General features: G+C 40.5%; 1 long non-coding RNA gene across 1 annotated transcript; it reads right to left on the reverse strand.

Annotated features, from left to right (window-relative positions):
• Positions 1 to 4,728: 4,728 nt before the first annotated feature.
• LOC110484406 (uncharacterized) lies at positions 4,729 to 20,178 on the reverse strand. Its single transcript, XR_014957885.1, has 3 exons — positions 18,501 to 20,178; positions 13,216 to 13,305; positions 4,729 to 5,679 (listed from the first exon to the last, which is right to left on the reverse strand). It is a non-coding gene; the product is annotated as an uncharacterized LOC110484406 (long non-coding RNA).
• Between the last annotated feature and the right edge of the window lie 1,431 nt (positions 20,179 to 21,609).

The following is a 21,609-nucleotide window of genomic DNA, read 5'->3' on the forward strand; positions in this document are numbered from 1 at the left end:
TCCCCCTGTGTCCCCTTCTGTCCCCCCGTGTCCGGCTGTGTCCCCTTCTATCCCCCTGTGTCCCCTTCTGTCCCCCCGTGTCCGGCTGTGTCCCCTTCTATCCCCCTGTGTCCCCTTCTGTCCCCCCGTGTCCGGCTGTGTCCCCTTCTATCCCCCTGTGTCCCCTTCTGTCCCCCCGTGTCCGGCTGTGTCCCCTTCTATCCCCCTGTGTCCCCTTCTGTCCCCCCGTGTCCGGCTGTGTCCCCTTCTATCCCCCTGTGTCCCCTTCTGTCCCCCCGTGTCCGGCTGTGTCCCCTTCTATCCCCCTGTGTCCCCTTCTGTCCCCCCGTGTCCGGCTGTGTCCCCTTCTATCCCCCTGTGTCCCCTTCTGTCCCCCCGTGTCCGGCTGTGTCCCCTTCTATCCCCCCGTGTCCCCTTCTGTCCCCCCGTGTCCGGCTGTGTCCCCTTCTATCCCCCTGTGTCCCCTCCTGTCCCCCCGTGTCCGGCTGTGTCCCCTTCTATCCCCCTGTGTCCCCTTCTGTCCCCCCGTGTCCGGCTGCGTCCCCTTCTATCCCCCTGTGTCCCCCTGTGTCCCCGCTGTGTCCCCCCGGCTTTGTGCCCGCGGCAGGCGGGCAGTGCCCCACAGCCCCCGCCAGCCCGCTGGCCAGCCTCACTGCCTGGGAGCCCGGCAGGGAAAACTCGATCCGGACGGTGCCCTCGTCCGGGTGGGGACAGCAGGTACTGCTGGCAGATGCAAAATGCCAAGGAAATCGTAGGGTAATTGCAGCACTCTGATGAAAGCTGACGAAAAACGCTATCAACAGCACGAATGTAGTAATAATTTTTCACACCAAAACGTCCATGCGAAATGAAGTGTCCCAAGTGTCAGAGGAGAGCCAGGCGCTCCATGAGGAGCTGAGCCTGGTGGTGCGGCCGCGGCTCAGCCTCCCGCAGCCCCTGCTTCCCTCCAGGCTCTCTCCGGGCTTCTCCTGCTGCTCCCAGGCAGCTCAGGAGCCAGGCCCTGCACGGTGTTAAGGGCAGAAAAAACCCAGGTGTTAAGGGCAGAAAAAATCCACCACCCCCACCAAAAATTAACCTGCGTTTTGTGGCCCTAACTGACAAGTTTTGCAGCCGGTTGATCTGCGTATGCAGAAATTCAATAGTGGATATTGTTATTTACTAATAATTTTTATTAAATCATTAATTTTAATTAATTGACAAAAAATATGGAGTTTTTGTGGGTCTAACTGTTCCCTATATGTATTAATAACTGAAAATGGAAGTAATTCCATGTGTATATTTTCTGTCTCTGGCTGTGCCTGACTCCCATGGCCCCATTTCAATTGCTGGTGCTGTGCTGGGGCTGTGGGCTGAGCTGCCCAGCAGGGGCTGCCCACCCACACTGACAGCAAGGCAGGCCTGGCCCCACCATGTGCTCTGCAGACTTCATACACCTTTAGCTTTCTAATTTTTGATGAGTCTTTGCTTTCCATCCTCTTTGTCCTTAATTTTTCAGCTGATTCCCTGTTCCATGAAGCAGAGATCTCTGGGAAGGCAAGGATAATTGTATAGAACTTACAATTATATATATATTTAAACAGTATGTAAGTTGGCTGCATTTACCTTCACTTTGTAATGAGCCCAGTTTGACTCTGCTAGTGCTTAGGTGTGAAGATGTTTATTCACTGGGTTACATCTCACATTCCACATTGCATATTGGGGTGTTTTTAACCATGCAAACTTTCCACCTACCAAAGTAATTTGCAAAGGTAATTTTGTTGCTACTCATCTATTACAATAAATCAATGAATAAATAAATTATAATGCAGCAATTAAATGTATAATGAGATGGGCAACAACTATTAATAAATGCAGAGCTAGTTGCCCAGAGGTGAACAGACTCCCCCTCTCTTCTTACAAGTCAGGTAATGATCTTTCTATAATGGAGAAACAAGCAGCTGTTAAACATGTAAATGAAACCAAGGGATAGAAGAGTTCACACTATAATACTGTTCTTCAGCCCCATTATTATTGTTACATTATCAGTTGTTCTGTGACTTTTCTGTGCATATTTAAAGACAGGGAGGGGATATGCAATTATGCTTAAATATCCTTCTGCCAAGTGATTGACTGAATGAACCCAACCATGTTGCTGAGGAAGGAGTTGGCTCCCTTCAGCAACCTGACTGGTACAGGCTGAGTTTTATCCTAGCAGAGCTGCTACAAAGCCAGTGTTGATCTTCTGGATAGTTCAAAAGAAAATGATGAAATTTCATGAGGAATAGAGGTCCCTTTAAAAAAAAAACAAAACAAAACAAAGCAACAAATTGGCATTATTAAATATCTAATCTAAACAAAACTATACAAGTAGGGTGCACTAGTTTATACTAGTGCATCTTCTAATTTTAAATATGGCTGTGAATTGTAATATCACTGCTACTTTCAGTATTTGGTATTGCTATAAGGAAAAGCAGAACACAGTCTCCCTGCTGAAGTCTTGCTCCTGTAGTATGCATGCCTGGGGATGCTTCATGTTTCTTAGTTCACACCCATCCTCAATATCCTTTTCCTCTTCAAAATTAATTGTCAGGGAATTACCATTTCATTGGAACATCTTTATTTCTTTCTTCAACAGCCACCACAGTGAATCCCTTGTCATTTTACTCTGGCTCTTTCCTGAGCATGTGCTCATGTTCTCTATCTCTCTGTGTCAACTTGTTTGTGTTTACCCACATGTGCTTTACCACCCGAGATCACATAATTCCAAAAACTTGCTTTCAAAGGAATGATTGATGCATTGGGATTTGCCTCAGTCTGAGCTGGCTCTGGCACACCATTAATGTGGGGCTGAGGAGATACAGCATTGTCCAGGATACCAAGCTGTGCATCCAAAGCTTGCTTATATTTAGAAGAGTACAGCTTTCCCTCTCAGCCCCCCACGGGTTGAGAATTTCAAGGGCAGCAGTTGGCAGAGAATTCAATGAAGCTACAGTGGTTGATTTATTGTATAGGTGGCAGGAAGCAGAATTATCTTAGCAAATTAGTTTGGCTGATAGGAAAGCTGGCCAGCAGATAAGGGGCAGTGCCGATGCCTGACCTGACCTGCACATACCTCTGGCACAGTTTCACCAATTCAGTTTAGGATGAGTCAGTGCACTGAGCAGGAAGTGCTCAGGAAGAACAAACAAAGTGGCTATGGTCCTGGAACCACTGTCCTTGACAGTGCCCAGCTGCCCTGACCTTTCTGGGTCAGGTGACAATTATCTGATCCATTCATCATTTTATACAACTCAGACACTGAGGAAGAGGCTGTTTCACAGAAAAAGCTGGACAAGTCTTTCAACTGCACACTGCAGTCACTGAAGTTCAACTGTATTTACCAACCCCAGTGAAGTGATTTCTTTGGTTTCCACTGCTGCATCTCTCTGGCCCTTTAAAGCCCAGCAACAGCTGGATGAGGAGACCTATGGCAGCCAGGTGACCTACAGAGCTTTTGCTAAAGTTTCATAGTCTTATATGACTCTTTAATGCAGACAAAATGCATTTAACTCTCCCTGAACACTGTCTACTCCCACTTTTCCTGTTTATACAGGAAAAAACAGAATGCTCAAAGCCTTAAGTTCACAGTATATTCTCTTTAGCACTGAATGCAGCTGTGTCTGCAGTAGGGCACAGAAGCTGTTTAAAACTGGGCAGAAAAAAAAAATAAACACACAGATCTAAAAAGCTCACATTTGAGAGGAGTTCAGTTTGGGAACTGTCACTAATTGCACACACGTATGCTGTGTGTTTGTGTCTGTGTGGTTGAGAAGCACAGTTGTCATAAAGGGAAGCAAGACCTTTTCTGCCATATTTCATCTTGCTGGAGCTCCCTGGAGCAGGATGGTGAAGGTGGGAACTGTAGGACAAAGCCTTTAGGTGACATGGTTAGTGCATTGCTGTACAAGGTGCTCAGAAGATATTTCTTTAAGCAGGCCCTGGATGTGCCTTTGATTTTATGTTGGGCTACTGAGGATGGCAAGAATAATTTTTCAGTTCAAACTGACTTAGACCCTAAAGATCATCCTCTGGAAACGGACAGTTTTAGTATCTTTCGTCCTTGGGAAGCAGGTGCCTTCCATGCCATGGGAGTTTGCTCAGATGCTGAATGGAACCTCACAGACAGAAGTGCTGGAATTTAGTGGAGCAGTTGATTCTTTACAGCAAGTCCCCATAAGCTCAAAAGTGCAGAGTCGTGGAACACCTCATGGCAAGAGCAGGCTGAGAAATGGATACAGTGTCCTGGATCTCGGCAGGGATTGGTGCAAGTAGGTGCTAAATCCTTGACCCCTGTGGGTCACCTGGATTAGCACATTCATCAAGGATGTATAGGAATGAGTTTTACAGTCCTGGTTAGTAGCACTTGTCCCGTCTTTGCACAGGCTAGGAGCCCTGCTTGGCTCCTATAGCCACATCTCAGTTTTTGTGACAAGTGTGAGGAAATTAAATTATAAACATGGAGAAAAATACTATGATAAACATGGGGGTGGGGGGGGGCAGGGAGAGAGGGGTGGGAATGAACCCTTTCTGCAAGGAAAGAACTCAGTGATAAATAGATCTGTGCATATTTCCCAGTCTCATTCCTCACTTGCCAAGTCTGATGCTATTTTCATTAGGCCATGTTACCATACATGTCATTTTATACAAAGGTGCAGTATATCACAACTGGAGGTTGAGGTGCTTGTAGTGAACATAAATGAGCTTGTAATGGTCCATCTGCTTTGATTTTATTTAGTGATCCCTCAAGGGCTGGGAGCTAGAGTGAGAATAACAATGCTTCAACCCATCTGCTATTGTAGTACCAGCTCCAGTTGAATTATCACATGTTCTGAGTGGCTGGCATATGCTGTGACATAAAGCCACAAGAAAGTGTTGCTCTCCAGCTGTTGTGTTGACAAATACTTTTCAGCCAGTCGTTAAGTTCAGCTCAATAACCAGGGGGAAACTGTAGCTAAAAGTTGATTATTATTTTATTTTATTTTAAGCATTAGAAATCACTAGTACAATATATTTTATTTAAAAATGTGTCACTAAGGGCACACATTGTATATGAGCTCTAACAATAAAAAATTCGCTGCGATGCCCATAAATTTATGTGTTATAGGATTGGATGGGCATCTCTGTAAGTGACAGTGTAAATCTTAGTAATGAGGCTCTGGCTAACCTTGTTTAAGCAGCAGCACATCTCAAGATGTGTATGTGTAAACTTGCTGGCCTGGCAATGCTTTGGGCCATGAGCAGGCCTGACCATGGAAGGAGCAGCTAGGGAAGAGATAGTTATCTGAGGCCCCAGGCAGGGATAGATAACCAGACTGCCTTTAAATTGAGGAGGAAAGTGAGGCAAGACCTCCAGAGAGACAGGTACCTTGTGGCTGCAACAGGTTCAGGTGGCCCATCTGGCACTGCTCTTCATCTGGGCTGCAAAGTGTCACTGCTGAAAGTGGCCACTAATTTGGCCTTTACTCCCTCTTCCACCCTTGGTGGCCTCCTGAAGAGCTCGGGTCACTCTGGGGGCACCCCAAGCTGTGCCCACACAGAACACTTGCTCCTGAGCAAGTCTTAGAACAGTGTTTGTGGATCTCTGCTGACAATATTCAGACTGTCCCCTTGTCCTTCTCTCTCCACCTTGTCCTCTCAGAGCTGCTGGATTCACCACTGTGCCTGGGAACAAAGGAAAAGACATTTCACACAGGTTCAAAGGCTGCTACACAGATGTGAGCAGGAAAGGTCCCTGTTCAGGCTGAGTGAACATTCTCTCTTTCTGTAGGTAACACACCCAGGGACAGCACACACCTTTTGGGCACTGCCCACTGTCCAGGCATGAGTTCAATAAGAACAGGGCCAGAAAAATCTCTTCTTGATATTCCAAAACGCTCTCCATAATTCTTATCCTTAATCTAAGCTGTCTCTGCTGCAGGGGAAGGGTTTGGTGAGGGCCCTGAGGGATGGCACCAGCCCTGAGTGCCCCAGGAAGGCTGGGTGGGCTCTCTGGGGCTCTGTGCCCTTCTGTTAGCCACTGCACTGGGGAGGCAATTCTTGAACGGGACTTGCACTCCTATTTTCCCTCAGAAGAACAATGGGCACTGTTCACACTGAGGCATTTCAGCTCTAGAGGTTTATATTTCCTATTGTAGCCGAAGACCCGTGGGTGCCAGCTGTCACTGGTGTTGCCATTGTGATCCCCTGGCTAGTGCAGGAGTCGTTGATTACGTTGCCTTTTGAATCAGTTGATTACCATGAATAATAGGCCAAAAAGGCTGTCAGCATTTTGACTTTAACTATAACTGTTACAATTAATTATGGGTTTAATTAGCATATATGCCTAGCAGTAGAGAATATAATACTTCATGGGTAACAGATGATCCTGCAGCTGTAGTATAAAGCATGATACAGGTTGGGACACAGATAGTTATTAATAAATGGCTTCTATTGTTTGAGATCCTTATTTATACAAATTAGCAGGCATGACATAATCAACCCAAACTGTATAATTTATAATAATTGATTTCATTTTGACTGACCACCAGTCGGCCTACTACATGCCCTCAGAAGAAAAATAGCCCTATTAGGATAAGTTTAATCCTAAACATAGCTAATGAATCCTATTACTTTAAGGTCATATTTGAAGCTTTTGTTAATTGTCAGAACCATTTTAAATTGATTAGAGTTAAATTAAATCAATGTAATGTTTAGAAAAACAATATTTCTAATGGATGAGGCCAAGCTGACCTCGAATAAACATATTTATCAACCGATTTCAGTGAATGAGAAGGCTAGCAGCTGGGCTCATAATTCATGATTGTCTATAATATGGGAAATGTCACTATCTAGGCCATTAATTATGTCAGGTAATAAATCTGTTGCTCACAGTTGAGCATTTGCCAGTAGGGGTAACAACCCCCTCAGCAAAGTTATGATGTTTAGAGACTCCCTCCTTACTAAACCCCTACTTTACAGCAGGAAAACAACTGCATGCAACTTTGGGGGAATGAATGTGGTCTTTTCATAGTTGTAAATTACCTAACAACATGCCAGACTGTGATAACTTAGTATGGAATCATCATTTGAAGTAACAAGGATGTTCTATGAGGAAAAAGTTTTACTGCATTATATAACTGCATTTTCCAGGCTGGAGAGGTCAGTTATTAATAGTTCCTTATAGACCAGCACTGTGTGACTGATTTCAGTAAATATATTGTATGGCAAAATGTATAATGATAAATAGAGATATCTGTTTTGCACAAGTTTGAGAGTGTGAGAAATTCAGAATAGATTAACATGAACTGGGGTACAAGATGAAGGTAATGATGGGTACAGTTTAACTCAACAGGATATAGGAAAAATTATACACAGAAGTAAGATCAGTTTAAAGTTAATCATGCATTCAGCAGCTTAGGAAAAGGTCTGGCATTATTGCAGACAGATGACAAAAAACATCTGCTTCCTGTTCAATATCTTGTAAAAAAAAAAAAAAAAAGGAAAGATAAACTCAATTTTCATAAAGAAAGGATGAGAAAATAGAAAAAAAAAATGGCACAGTAGTAATTAGAAGGATGGAAATTCTCAATTTTATCAGAGCAGAATATACATAATTAATATAGTATTTATATTGAAAAAGACCAGGATAAGTGAGGAAAGGTTCACTAAATTAAACATAATCTGGATCAGATAAAAAAAGATTCCTACAATGTTTTGGGCTGCTTTACTTATTCCCTGGAACTGGCCTTTCCTTGTTGCATCTCAGGCTCAGCTGTAAGCTTCAACACTGAATTTGACCATTAGCACTAATAAATGGTCACATTCTGCCAATATTAATCAAAAGTTAACACAGCATCTCAATGTTAGGTTTTGCACAGGTAAGGTGTGGTGCACTCACGGACACACATGATCAACACTTGGGCTTCATAAATTAGCTGTCTTTACTGAACCACATCAAATGGCTCTGAACAGCCACAAGTATGTTGTGAATTGGCCTTTTTCTGCCTTAAGTGTATCAACAGCTTTATGCAAAGCACTTGTGAAAATAAACATTAAATGCAAGTTGTAAAGTTACATATATTATGAACAACAGATAAATAAAAGGGCCTTTCAGTTACAATATAAAATTAGTTACCTGTGAGCAGAGAAAATACAGATGCTTTCCTGATTTCAAATCTCTGGCAGATACTTTGCTGACACTACTTGTAATTAAGCATCTAAATAGAAATTGGTTCCATTTGTGTAAAAATTATCAGCATGTTACAAAGAATACAAGAAAATCAAACACTCAGCTGTGAAGCACTGCACTGGAGAGCTGCTGTAGGATATTAAGACAATGTGTGTGTGTGTGTGTGTGTGTGTGTGTGTTCATGTGAGAAAGAATAAGAGACTGTGTTTGTATGAGTGTATATAATTACTATTTCATTTCTTGGGCAAAAACTCTGTGTGTGTATGTCTTTTCCTTTATGGCAAGGAAAATTGCTCTTCTAACCTGTCTTCAAAATGTAATAACTTTACTTGCAACCAACCACTGCAGACCTGGACTGGACTCTGAATTATTACTGTGAGTTGAAACATTTCTTTAACAAAACTGAGTCCTTTAATATCCCCCACCTCTGTTATTAGATGGACGAATGAATTTGACTTTGAACATAACATGTGGCATTGTCTGAAAATTGCTGGTATGAACTGAAGTTGGCAGGTATTTTCTTGCTCTCCTCGTCAGTGATTGCCATTTATTATATGTTGCACCTTTATCTGTCAAATACCGCAGAGCGCTATATTGATTTGTGTCTGCCGCAAAGCAAAGGTCACTTTGATCAACATACTACAAAACCAGAAAAAGTAGGGTTCTGACATTTCATTACCTGGGAAAAAAAGGACTAAAATAAATAAGAATATGTTTGAGAACAGAGCACTTCAATATCACAGTGTGCAGTAACTGTAATTAACAAAAGAACTGCTCTATTGAGGTTAAAGAGAAAAAAAAAGAAGGCAGGTTTTCTTCCAGTGGCTGTTCTTTACTTGACTGATTCTGTAACATTACAGCTGTGATCTTACTGAAGGGTTACATTCATTACAAATCAAATGCGTTTTGCTTTTCAGATACAGACTTTTAATGAGCAATAAAACTCTGGAACTCTAAGGATAGGGGAAGATTTTCTAAAACTTTTAAATTTAACTGAGAAACCCTAATCGAATCGGGGACCTTTTAGGCTATACCCAGATGAGGATGTGGTCCCCACATTAGGAATGCACAGTCTGAGGAGATAAATCACAGGAGACAGAACTGGACCCACTGCAACATCCTGTGTGCCCCAGGTCCTCAAGGATTGAAAAGTGAAGCCAGAAAACAAGCCCATGTCTTAGCTCCATTTTTTAATTCTAGTTCCTAAGAACTTGGTTGTCTTTAGGAACTAGCACACAAAAAAATTATTTGGGAGGAAAGTGGTGCTGCAGGTGATGTAGTCTTGTTATTTTCCTTTCTGCCCAGAGTCTCTTGGGCACCCTGTGCATTTTGCTTTGCTGGGATCAGCAGACACTTCTTTGCATTTTGTAAAGAAAACAGGACCTAATTTCTGTGGAAATTTTTCATTTTGGCAGAAACTTCTGTGGTATATTTTGGGAATCTGCTCCTCAGTGTAGTTCCCCATCCCTTTCCCAGTAGATCCAGCAAAAACACCTGCCATTTTTCTATAGGGAACCCAGTTTTCCTAATAAACATAATAATACAAATAATAGAACAGATTGGGTTTTTTTCCCCACGCAGCACCCCGATGCCCTCAAGATGCATCTGGTATTTCAGATCCCTGGTTTTTCTAAACAGAAAAATTAATCTTACATGTGCTACCTGAACACAGGTAACCAAGTAGCCAGGCTGCTTTCCCCTCATTACTGCTGGGAAGTTCTGATTTTTTTCTGGTCTCACAGTGTTCAGTTCTTCACCTGAAGGCACATTTTCATGGAAATGCAGTGAGCAGTGGCACCTCAGAGCTTTGCTGCACCTCTGAGCAGTGGGGTGCAATATCACAGCTTGCATGGCATATGGCAGTGCTTATCATGTCAATAACAAAGTCTGAATAATGCCATTCTTGGTTGTAATTATCTTTTATTATTATCAAGGGTCATTCCTGGGCTCTCCATCCTTTCATCTCATGTGGAATTTTGGGCTTCCTTATTAATTAAATAGCCAGTGTGATTGAATTAGCCAATTAGCTCTGCCTGAAGGGATGAGCACTGATCCAAACAAAGGGCTTGATTCCACAAACTTGTTGCTGTGAGGGAGAGTCTTGCAGGGAGCTGGCTGCCAAGAGTGGGCTCCTAGGACTGTGCAAACCTGATCCCAGTTAATTTGCAATTATTAGACCAGGTAAAAATTCCCATTTGGATACTTTCCTGCTAGGAAATAACTGTTTATCAAACATGAAACTTCCCATGAGGTTGTTTGATTTTATTAAAAGTAATATGTTTGAATATAATCACATGCTGTATAGTGTTCTGTTGTTACCACTTTTTCCTCTGAATCATATAGTAATTTTAGATTTGTAAAATTTGAAGTGAAAATGGGAACAAATCCTTTTAGCATTAAGAGGAGTCCTATTCCCATGTATTGGAAGAGTTTTGCTGTAAAATCCTGTATCATAGAAAATGTCCCACTAATAAAAAGATTAGTCTCTGTCTTCAACAATTACTTCAACCAGACAATGTATGTTCCCTGCTCCTAAACCATAGATTAAAATCCCACATGGCAACAAGGCTATGCATCCCTTAAGTATCTGTGCCTGAAAGGCACATTGGAAATGTATGCAAATGCAGCTCATCTCTATCCTGCTCCACTGCTCTCACTCCCTTTTTTCCTTCCTTTATCTTGACATGTTTACTATTTCTTCTACACTGTGCTTCACTGAATAGCAGATCAAACTTCAAAGCAACTTTTAGTTTGAAATTTGTTTCCAAGCTCCTAAGCTATTCTTTTTCTGACAGCAGTGGATAAGAAATTGTCACTACCACTGGTGACATGTCATCGGGAGATACGGGAATAACAGATGGGCAGCACTGAGATAACAGGAAGTAACTTCTTTAAAAGATTGTGTTGACATCACCAACTATGAGAGCAGAGGTAGAATGACCCCCAGAAGGGAATCCAATCTGCTCAGGTCTTTCTGACTCCCAGATGTTGTTTCTTATTTATTTCCATACACAGATAATATTAGATCAAAAATAATTTGAAGTTTTAAAATAGCTATGTGGGTAGTAACTATTGGGGTTGGTGGTAACTATTAAGGGGGATTAAGGAAAGGATGAATGGATTTAGTCACTAACTTCAGTGTTTTAAATGATACCACTAAAATGATAAAATTATCATAAAAGATAAAATGATTGCTGATGTTCCTGGCATAACTGAATGCCATCAATAAGAGTCAAGATTCTTTGATTGCAATGTGAGGTCAATGGGTTATGACATTTTGATGACAGGCTGATGGATCTGACTTTCTAAATGAAGAAATAAATAAATTGATTATGACTCCTCAAAAGTACAGCTCATTATCAGCATATCTAGGCAACTCTTGACACCCACTATACATAACACCTATTATGGAATGTCAAAAGTGTTCACTTTGGGTGTATGGCCATGATTTCTGAGGAAATTAATTGTTCTTCTTACTGCAAGATACTATAGCATATTGCACAAAACCAAACAGTGCCTGCTGTCTACAGGGAAAGCTGCATGGAAGCCTAGAAAAACAGTGATTTTTTTTTTTGGCCCTCAGAGCATTTCATATCTAACAGATGGTCCACAAGCCTATACAAAAACTGTACTTCCTGATGGCAGTGGGAGAATGATATAAAGCATGACATGGGCTTCATTTGCTGCATTCTATAAAAGTCTAAGAACACAACCAGGGATGAAACAGAACTGTAAGAAAACAGATTTCTTGATTTCAAAGAGACCTGCATTAGTGCTAATTACATTGCTGTGCTGCAATTCATATTTTAAATTGAAAATGATGTGACAGTGTTTTATTTATAGTACCTTACAGTCCAATTCAAAGTTTTGGTCTAGGGTGTAAATTCTGTTGTGCAAAATTGTTGTACAGTGGATAACATGGATGCTGCCATGGAGAGCATGTCAGATGCAGGGAATTGTTATGGTAATAAAATAGTGCCTGAACTGTCTGGCCCAATGCCACATCCTGTACTGAGCATTATTTTTGAAAGAAGTTTATATTACAGGAGAAACTCCTAAATATTATTTTAAAAATGTATTGTAAATGTGGTCTGTTAATCAATGTATGGTGTTTTCTTGTCTCCTTCAGAATTCTTTGAAAAGCTCTGGGCCACTGAAGGAAAATGAGTCCCAGCAGAAGTTTTTCCCTGGCTGACAGAGTGAAAACAGCAAAGAGCCAGGAAGAGACAGATTTATCCAGGGAGACAGAGCACCCAACCACCCTCTGCTGCAAGCTTCTGAATGACTAGATGTAGATATGCAGGATTTCAAACAGGCATTTCAACCAATTTCAAGCCACCATATTAACATTATATTAATTTAGCTTAGGGCACATCATAATGTATTGATTTTCCATCTAGAACACTAAGATGTTAGACAATTACAAGTTGAAGAATATTACTAATTCTGCCAAGTCTTTCCAATTATTTTGTCTCCCAAAGGAAAAAGAATACAGAAAAGCTTCATACGGAGAAAATTACCTCTTTTTGGGGAAAAAAAAAGAAAAAAGAAAAAAGAATTAAAGGAAGAAGAATTGTGAATTCAGTTTCTTTTCTAGGGAAAAAAAAAAAAAAAAAGCAAAATCTGCCCAGATCAGTAGATTTCATGTGATGAACAGTTCCTATCTGCTAACTGAAGCTTTCTAAGTAGATAATTGATTATTAAATTTAAATAAAAATATTTCTTCACCCTTAAAGGAGAATTTAGCTACAATTTAATAGTGGGGCTACAGGATATTAATAGTGGGTTTAAAGAAATTGCCCTGTGTATCTCCAGAATTCCCTGTTTGTTGTCCAGCTGTGGCAGTATGAATGGTTTACAGAATAGAACACTGTTGTCCATAATTTTTACAAACAGAAAGAGGCTGAATCTGTTTACAGCAGCTCCAGCACTGGAGTTCCTGGAGAAGAGGGCTGGTGCTTTCCCAGGAGAGTTTGCAGGCCCCTCTTGTACCCCTCCCTCCCCCTGTGTTTGCTTCTCTGGTCACCAACCTGTCCCCTGAGGGGCTTTCACCCGATGTCTGCTGTCACAGGTGCACTGTCCATCCATGGCTGTGTCCTGGTGTTTCACTTAACAAATCCCTAAGACAAAGACAAAAATGTTCCAAATAAATTGCTAAAATTCAGCCACATGTCATTTCTCCCTGACTGCTTCCCTTCCACCTGCACATCAACAGTTTGTTTTAGTAATTCTCCTTTGGTTTTACCCTCTCTGGAATAGTTCTGTGTAATTTTTATTCTACCAAATCAATGAATGAATAGTCAGTGAAGTTTCTGAAATGGCTGGTCATGGGGGGCAGGTGAGGGTGGGGCTCACTGTGCTTTCCAGTATGAAATACATTCCTATGTGCCAATAACTTTTAATAAAGGCAGATTTAGAAAAATCCCCAGTCTTCACCTTAGTGAGTGAGGTAGCTCATCCCCAGATGCCCAATTTCCAATTTTAGGAAGTATGTGACTCTCAAACTTCCAGGCAAATATGGGTCCAGGATGACCAAAGCAGATACTTGGATGTGCAGAGCACTTGGGACAATTACCTTATTGCCTTATTCATTCCTGTGAGGTGTTAACCCAGACACCCAGGAATGGTAATTTAGATGTCACGAGGAGTTATTGAACTCCTCATGTAAGAAAGATCTGTACAATTTGCTGTGAGTGACATCTCAGTGTCACAAGGGGGTGATAGCTGGATGATAATGCCACTTACTTGTTTCTTCTTCATCTAAAAGAAGAAAAAACTAGAAAATTTAATTTGTTATACTAATGGTTTTTAAAATATTTTTCAGATTGTAAGAATGTTTTGCACTTGGTGCTGTACAACTGAGGAAATAAACATGACCCTTTCTTCAAAAAGCTTTCAAAGAAAAACTGCACTAGCCACAGAAAGATGGACTAACACAGTCCTGGTCAATATAGTAGTCTGTGAGTTAAATATTTGCTCATTTGCATGGCATGAGTGTAAGTTCTGATTAACTGGGCTTGGTTAGAAAGGTGGAAGAGTAGCACTGCCAGGACAAGCTGGAGAGCAAGTCAAAGGCAGGGTAGAGCTCTGTAATTATCACTAGAGTTGGAGACAAACAGAAGATGCAGGAAAGGAGTTCTTGCTCTTTCTCCATTCTATTTCCCATTTTGTGTTAGTATGAGTGTCTAAAGAAATGAAGAAGAGTAGGAGCTTAAATTAAAACATAAAACTCTTGTGAATGTAACTGGGGAAGACTTTCACCCCTGCAGTGGTGATGCAATCTGGAAGAAGTGCTGCTTCTTAAAGAAGTAAAATGTAAGATTTGGAGAAGGAGGTCAAATTCAGTCTTAGGGCATTAGCTATTATTCCATGAAAATTCCTTTAAACCACTAATTCAGATCAATAAATAACCAGAAAAGTAATCCATGGACTACTACTTAGGCCACCACTTGAGTGTTTCAAGGATATAACTTAGAAATGTGATTTCCCCCACCCCCATCCCATCCCAGAGAAAACTTGTGATTTTATGTGCTTTTTTATGCATGTATTAAACAAATGGCACAGCTGAATAGCTTTTCTTAAAAACTGGACATTCACCAAAAAGAAGTTTGCCAGCACAGACAATTAGGCTTTCTTCTTTTAACAATAGATTGACTGACTGGCACATTTGAAATGCGAGCGTATTTTTTATTCCTCCGTTCACCCTTTGAGCTGATAAACATGAACAATGGGAAACAGCTGGGACAGGAAAACATTTTAGTTTGTATTTTCAAAGCAAGCAAGAAATAAACCCATCAGTGGGAGCCAGATCACATCTTCTGCCTTAGGGGTAGTCAGCAATTGGGGGGAAAAATACGATCCATATTTTTAATCAAACATTACATATTTATTAATGTGCAGCTGGCCTATTGTGTGCATGATTTTTTTTCTTTAACGCTGTGCTGCGTCCGTCAGCCTGACATTGTTCTGTAACTGACATTACTCTATAAGGATCTGGAAATGCACAGATTTAATAGGAATCATTGAGACAATTGCTTTCTGTATTATTAGGTCTGTGTGACGTAGGTACCATCTGAAATTCAATTTCAGAAGAAAAATAAGATATTGTTCTATCAAGGCAATTTTGTGCACCTGTGATACAGTAAGAACATACACCCCCATGCTCCTATTTTCCTCCTCACTCATCTAACTTCACGGCCGTTTAATGATATGTGCCACTCTTTTGTTAAAAATGTTTGGCCAAATGCATTTTGATGCTTATTGAGATTAAACTTTCAGTACATCTCCCTGGTAGCAAAGGTTGGGCTGTTCATTAGTTGGAGGTTTGGCCTTGTCAGGTTCCATTGACTGCTAGCTAAAAGGATCACTTTATCATCATTTGTCTGCAATGGAGACAGTCTTTATTCAGCCTTGATTCCTCTGGGGTCACAGCTGTCATAACTTCAGGTGCTTTATAATGCAGAGCCCAGTTTCACAATCCCCTTAGGTAATTGTCTAATAGATTCAGTTTACCTTAATATAGATAATATGTTATTTACAAAGAAATACAAGGGAAAACAAGGGACAATATTGCTCAAAACATCCCCCTCTTTACCTACTGCTTGGGATCAATCATTTGGAAATTATGTTAAACTCAGTTCTGATTTTGAACCCAAAAGGGAAATATAACTCTTTTTCTGAGTTTTACTCTGATCCTTCAGCTGCAAATCTCTAGACTGAGCCTAGAGATTTTCTGCTGGGGAAAGCTGAGATAACTGCAAATTTTTATAAGGCTATGGTGTTTGGGAGAACAAGGCCTTCATTTGCCCTTGGTTCAGATCTTGCATATTTTATGTGCTGAAAACTATAGTTCAATTTAACTTGAAACAGTAGGTTTGACTTCAGGTCAATGTGTTAACCTTTTGAGCCAGAAAACAGCAAGGGCAAGGATGGGCTACTGCTGCCCCTTCTTGCCCAAGGGGGCACCCACCCTGGTGCTCTGAGGAGGGTCTCTTCTATGGAGCTCCTCCAGTTTTGCATCTCTTGACAAAGGAACTGGAAATGAGACAATTTCCTCCAAAACAAGGCCAAAGAATCAGCTTTTCTCCATTTGATGTAGTAAAACCTGAAATCTTTTTACAAAACCTGGAAGAACTCCATCATGAGCATGTGAGAAGCGCATTTTTGAGCGCCTTGGTAAGCAGTGCATTCCCCTTGCAGGTCAGCTGCTGCCTTTTTCAGAACCAGAAACAGCTTGGCTGCCCAGAGAAGATGGACTGGGCAATTTCCACATTTGGTTTTCTTTAAAATTCTTATTGAAAATTAAGGGAAAAAATCAGAGATTGATTTTCACACTGGTACTACTGCTTTTACAAAGTGCTGGCAGTTTCAGTTTCTTTAAATAAGATATACTTCTAATATTTTTTATTTTGTATCTTTTAAGGATTACACAGAAACAACTGTATGCTTCACAGTAAGTAGTTGCCACATTATGTTCTTAGTATCCCTACCAGTAAAAATTTGCATTTCACTATTTTTCAATGGGAAGAATGATGTTGCCAAAGTGTCCAGAAAATGCATGTACCAGAGACAGTTCTACACCAAATTTCTAATACAGAGCTATTTGAGTCCAGAGAGATCCCTCTTTGAAGGTAACTGCTTAAGGGGAGCAATTTCAGAGACTTTAATCATTAACAAAAATCTTTAATGTAAAGTAAACATAATGAAATATAAACACCTTGTGGTGGGAGTCTAAACTTCAAGAGGGAAGTTGTACTTTCAGCTCCATTTCTGGAAGTTTGTGGATGCTCAGATCCACAGAATTGTCCCAAACCTTCCTCTGCAGGAGGATTCAAACACCAAAGCCTCTTCACAATTCACTGACTAGCTATTTATTTTACAAAGTTTTCTTTAATGAGTGTCTGTATGTTTGAAACAAAATATGTACTCCATCAATGGCGTCTTATCACAGTAAAGTTTCTTTCAGTTTCCACTCAGTCATATCTTGTGTGTGAGTTTATGCACCAGCATGTGTTGAATTTCCCAGCTGATATCTTACCTAGAAGCTGATTTTCATTTGAGCTTCTAATTCAATGCCACAACTCATTGCACTGCAATATCTTAATTACAGTAGGAAATTGATAAGTAAACAAGGAAATGCAGCTGTAGTGTTGTGCAAAGCTACCCTTTAATTATTATCTTCCATTTATTTTTTACTATTTTTTCCCAAATATCTTTCATATAATAAATTAATTCAAAATAGCTATAGAGCAAATTAACATTACACAGGGGGGAAAAAGCAACAAAAATCCTCACAACCCTCAAAGCAATCTTTTAAAGGATTGCATAAAAACTGCATATAAATGCCTGCTTCCATGTGTACTACTGCACCATGCATGAAAACAGCCTTTAAGACAACTCATCTTACAAAGGAAAATGTCACTAGATATAGTGTTGATCATTAGAAGCACTACAGTGCATTCGTCTGCTTGTACCCCTCTTTGATTACTATACAGCAAAGATGGCCACAAGCACTCAGAAAGTTTTATTGAGGCTTAAATCTTCATTCAAATGATGTAAAGGGGCATTGAATGAAGATTTAGAACTCTATAAAGCTGCTTGGCAGTGTCTGTGGCAATCTATGCCACATAAAAACTGAAATGCTTCTACTTTCTTATTGAAACATTTCTACTGTAATTCTTTAATATTAGGTAGCAGCCACAGTGGTGGGACATAACCACATCTGGGACTATTTCTCTTACCGAGGGTTTGCCTGCAATCAGTTGTGCAGGATATTATAGAATGTTGATGTCTAGGACATAATGGAAGAGGAATTGTTACTGCAATTACATATTATTATGCTTTTCAGAAGATAATGTGGGTTCATTCATGTGAGTATTTTGAACTAGCAAATACCCTAATTGCTTACATGTCTGTTACAATCCTAAATCCAGTTGACATATCTGATGTACTGTTGCATTTTAATCTGGCCATTTGCACGTGTGCTCTTTATGATTTTCCTCTGACCTGCGTGAACTGTGTAAACAAGGAACATGAGTGTCTTGCATATTGCCTTTGCAGTTTTGGTCTGAGTAAACACCCAGGGGCCAGAGACACAGACCCTGTAACCAAGTGTACTTTTTTTCAGGAATGTAGAATGTGCAAGAGCAGGGTAGGTACTAATGATCTGATTATACTATAATGACAAATTTGTGAAAGAGTGTGTGCTCTTCTCCAGCTCTCATCTCACAATGTGTTGGAAACCCATCCACTTAACCAGAAAACAAAGGCACATGATTAAGAAACATCAGTATTCTGAAACAGCAATCAAACTTACCCTGCCAAGGGAGTGAGGAACAGCAAGCCCAGCCAAAAAGTGTTGCAGTTGTCTCGTGTTATAGCTGCAGGTGTGCAGGCAGCACTTTTCCACAGACTTTCCTGAGGCAGCAGGCAGGGCCAGGCAGCAGCAGCTCTCTGCATGGAGCGGCGTGGTGCCGGTGGCAGTCTCACGTGCGCGTGGGGTGACAAGAAAAGATGATTTTAGAAATTCCTGCTTCGGAATCCACTAGAGGGAGCTTACGTATAACCTCTGCCAGGCCAATTAGCTCAGAACCTGCTACTGCATAATTAACAAAGATGAGGTACTTAGGAGCACTGCTGTTCTTTCCTTGATGTGTCATCCTGGAGCTCAGGAATGGCACTTTAGGAGTCTCCAGCTCTATCCAGAAGAGCAATTTTCTTTTCTCAAGTGGAATCAAATGGGATTCACCTTCATCCCTGACACACTCAAACCTGAGAAAGAACAGCCACTACTGAATGGGACTTACACTTAAAGCAAGAGCAAAGCTTCACCTAACCTATCCTCTGTTCTTGCTTGTTTCAATTCTGACTGCAAAACAAGAATTCAGCGGATTCCCGCAGAAGAAACCAGCAAACTACCTGGACAGCAGACCTGGCTTGTTTTTATCAGCAGGACAAGGCTGTCAGCACAGGGTTTGCCTGGTACTGCTTGCTTTCCCACTGGAAACTGCCTCTTTCTCTGGGAGACAGCTGCGATCAAAATTAGTGTCCTTGACAACATTTAACATGCAAACATCTGCAACTATTTTCTATAGTGTTAACTAATAAAAACACAGGTTTAACTCTTGTATCAGAAATACCAACTTTAGTTTAGCAGCAGAGATGTACTGGCAATTACAATTCTAGCTAAATCTAGACATAACACACTTTCAAGCTACGTACCCACATAGTACAGTCTAAGTAGTCAGATACACTATCAAAAAGCTTATCATAAAACTTGAAATTGCTGTATCCTTTACACTCATTGCCTCTTTTTCTTTCTGTTTTTTCTGTTGGAAGAGAAAACTTATGACTACACTTCAGCTGTCACCAGCTTTCAAGGTTATACTGATAGGAATGAGAAACATATTCCTAATCTGCATACCAATGCATTGAGAATGCAAAGGCAGGCTTTTTGCCATTGAATAGATGATGATAAGGTCTTAAGTCTTTTGAATTTCTTGTGTTGTACTTGTATTATCATATGATTTCTTAAGCCAAGAATGAATATGTAAATTTCTTGCCACTGACTTGCTCCAAAATAATGGACATTACACTTGCACAGTGGCAATTCAGAGTGTAAAATTGATTAATATTTGTTTTCAAAATGACATGCAATGATGTATGGATCCTTTTACAACTTAAATTAATACTTTAAAGAGATGAATGGTCTCTACAGAGGATGTTAAAGTTCAAGCTGAGAAATTTGCATATTTATATTACAACCAACTGATAATAATTGTCGAAACAGAATGTAATGTGGTTCGTTTTTCATTTTAATCTGGTTGTACTCAAACACAGGACCTCATTAACTTCCAGCAACTAATACAGCATTATCAGTCCCCATAAACCAGGCTTGCCTTGAATTTATGAATTTCAAAGACTATTTCCAGTGGTGAATCACTGTTAAACACTGGGTCAGTCACTAGCAGGTGAACTCCATGTCAGATGCTGTAGAAGCATGAAAGTTACCTGGGCTGAAGTGCTGGAGAATCCCATGGCCAGGTGCCTACTTGTCTGCTGACACTCGGAGCCAAAATTAAGGTGGGATAAAAGAATCTTGCCTTTGGAGGCTCACTCAAAGACAGGCTGGTTTCCTCTAGATGACCAAAATCAGGAAATCCAACTTCATCCATTTCCTATGTTAGGCAGTATTCTTTAACATTAAAAAAAAAAAAAAAAAAGAAACCAAACAAAAAATAAGCAAGAGATCTTTCATAGAGATACAAGTTTTGCAAAAGGAAAATATACAAATTTTAATTGAGTAGATAAGCAAACTTGGATGATACTGAGAATACAGCCCCAAAAAATATATCCACTTGGGTTTAAATAACAGTTAGCAATAGAATTGGCATTATATCACTTTTCTAAGGAGAGAAATATAAAATAAGCATGCTGTCAACATGTCTTGGGTAATGTATTATAGGTATTCTTGTGAGTATTCTTTTACATTTCATCTCTAAGAATGAACAGTTAGCAAGAAACTTCTCAGCTCTGAGTTTCTTATTGTTGAATGGATATTGAATCTTCTAATAACAACGCTTGTTTCTTTAGCTCACTAGAAGTTGATAGCTATAAAAAGAGGAAGCTTTGCTTACAGTGCACCACCTTCAAATGTTTTTTGTTTTCCCACATAAGCATTCGTTAAAGGCTGGTGTGACCCTTCTGTTCAGGAGGTCTGGTGTGTGACTGGGGGGATGGAAGAGCAAATGTGCCTTCCCTTTAATCCTGTAACAGCTCCAGGGAGCTCAGGACTCAAAGGAGATGTCTGACAGCTGGCAATAGCTGGAGTGTGGATGCATTTGGAGTACCCTAACTTATTCCTACAGGGAAGAGGATAGCATTCCTAAACTAACTTCCTGGAGTCCAAATGTTGTCTTTAGGCAAAGAACAGGGCAGTTAGGTCAGCCCAATGGCTGCTGTGTGCAGGACTGGGAAAGTCCCAGGAGGCTGTGAAAAAGAGAAGGACCACTATAGAAACGTTGTAAAGAAAGTAAATGTGTACTTTGCTAATAAGAGTACCAAGAACTTTTACTTAAGTGAATGAAAAGCTCTAAAATGTCAATACCTGGCATTATAACTTATTTCCTAAGAAGCCATCCAGACTTCCCATTACAACCTCACAAAAACTTTTTTATAGCTATTCCTATCAGCTGACAAATCCCTGGAGGACAACCTGTTCCAGCCTGTTCCAGCTGCACAGTGATTGAACATTCATTTGTTGCAACTTTATAATGGTGCAGGAATTGATTCTTTGGATGCTTCTCACAAAATGAGTCCACAGAACAGGCCAGGAACATGCCTTGTTGAATTCCCAAAATTGTTATTGAGTGAGCTATGCTGCATCCAGGCCACCACAAGGCTTAAAAACTAATTTAAAAAAAGGG

Source organism: Lonchura striata, chromosome 11, assembly GCF_050655825.1.
Source record: "Lonchura striata isolate lonStrDom1 chromosome 11, ASM5065582v1, whole genome shotgun sequence".
In the NCBI taxonomy this organism is placed as follows: Eukaryota; Metazoa; Chordata; class Aves; order Passeriformes; family Estrildidae; genus Lonchura; species Lonchura striata.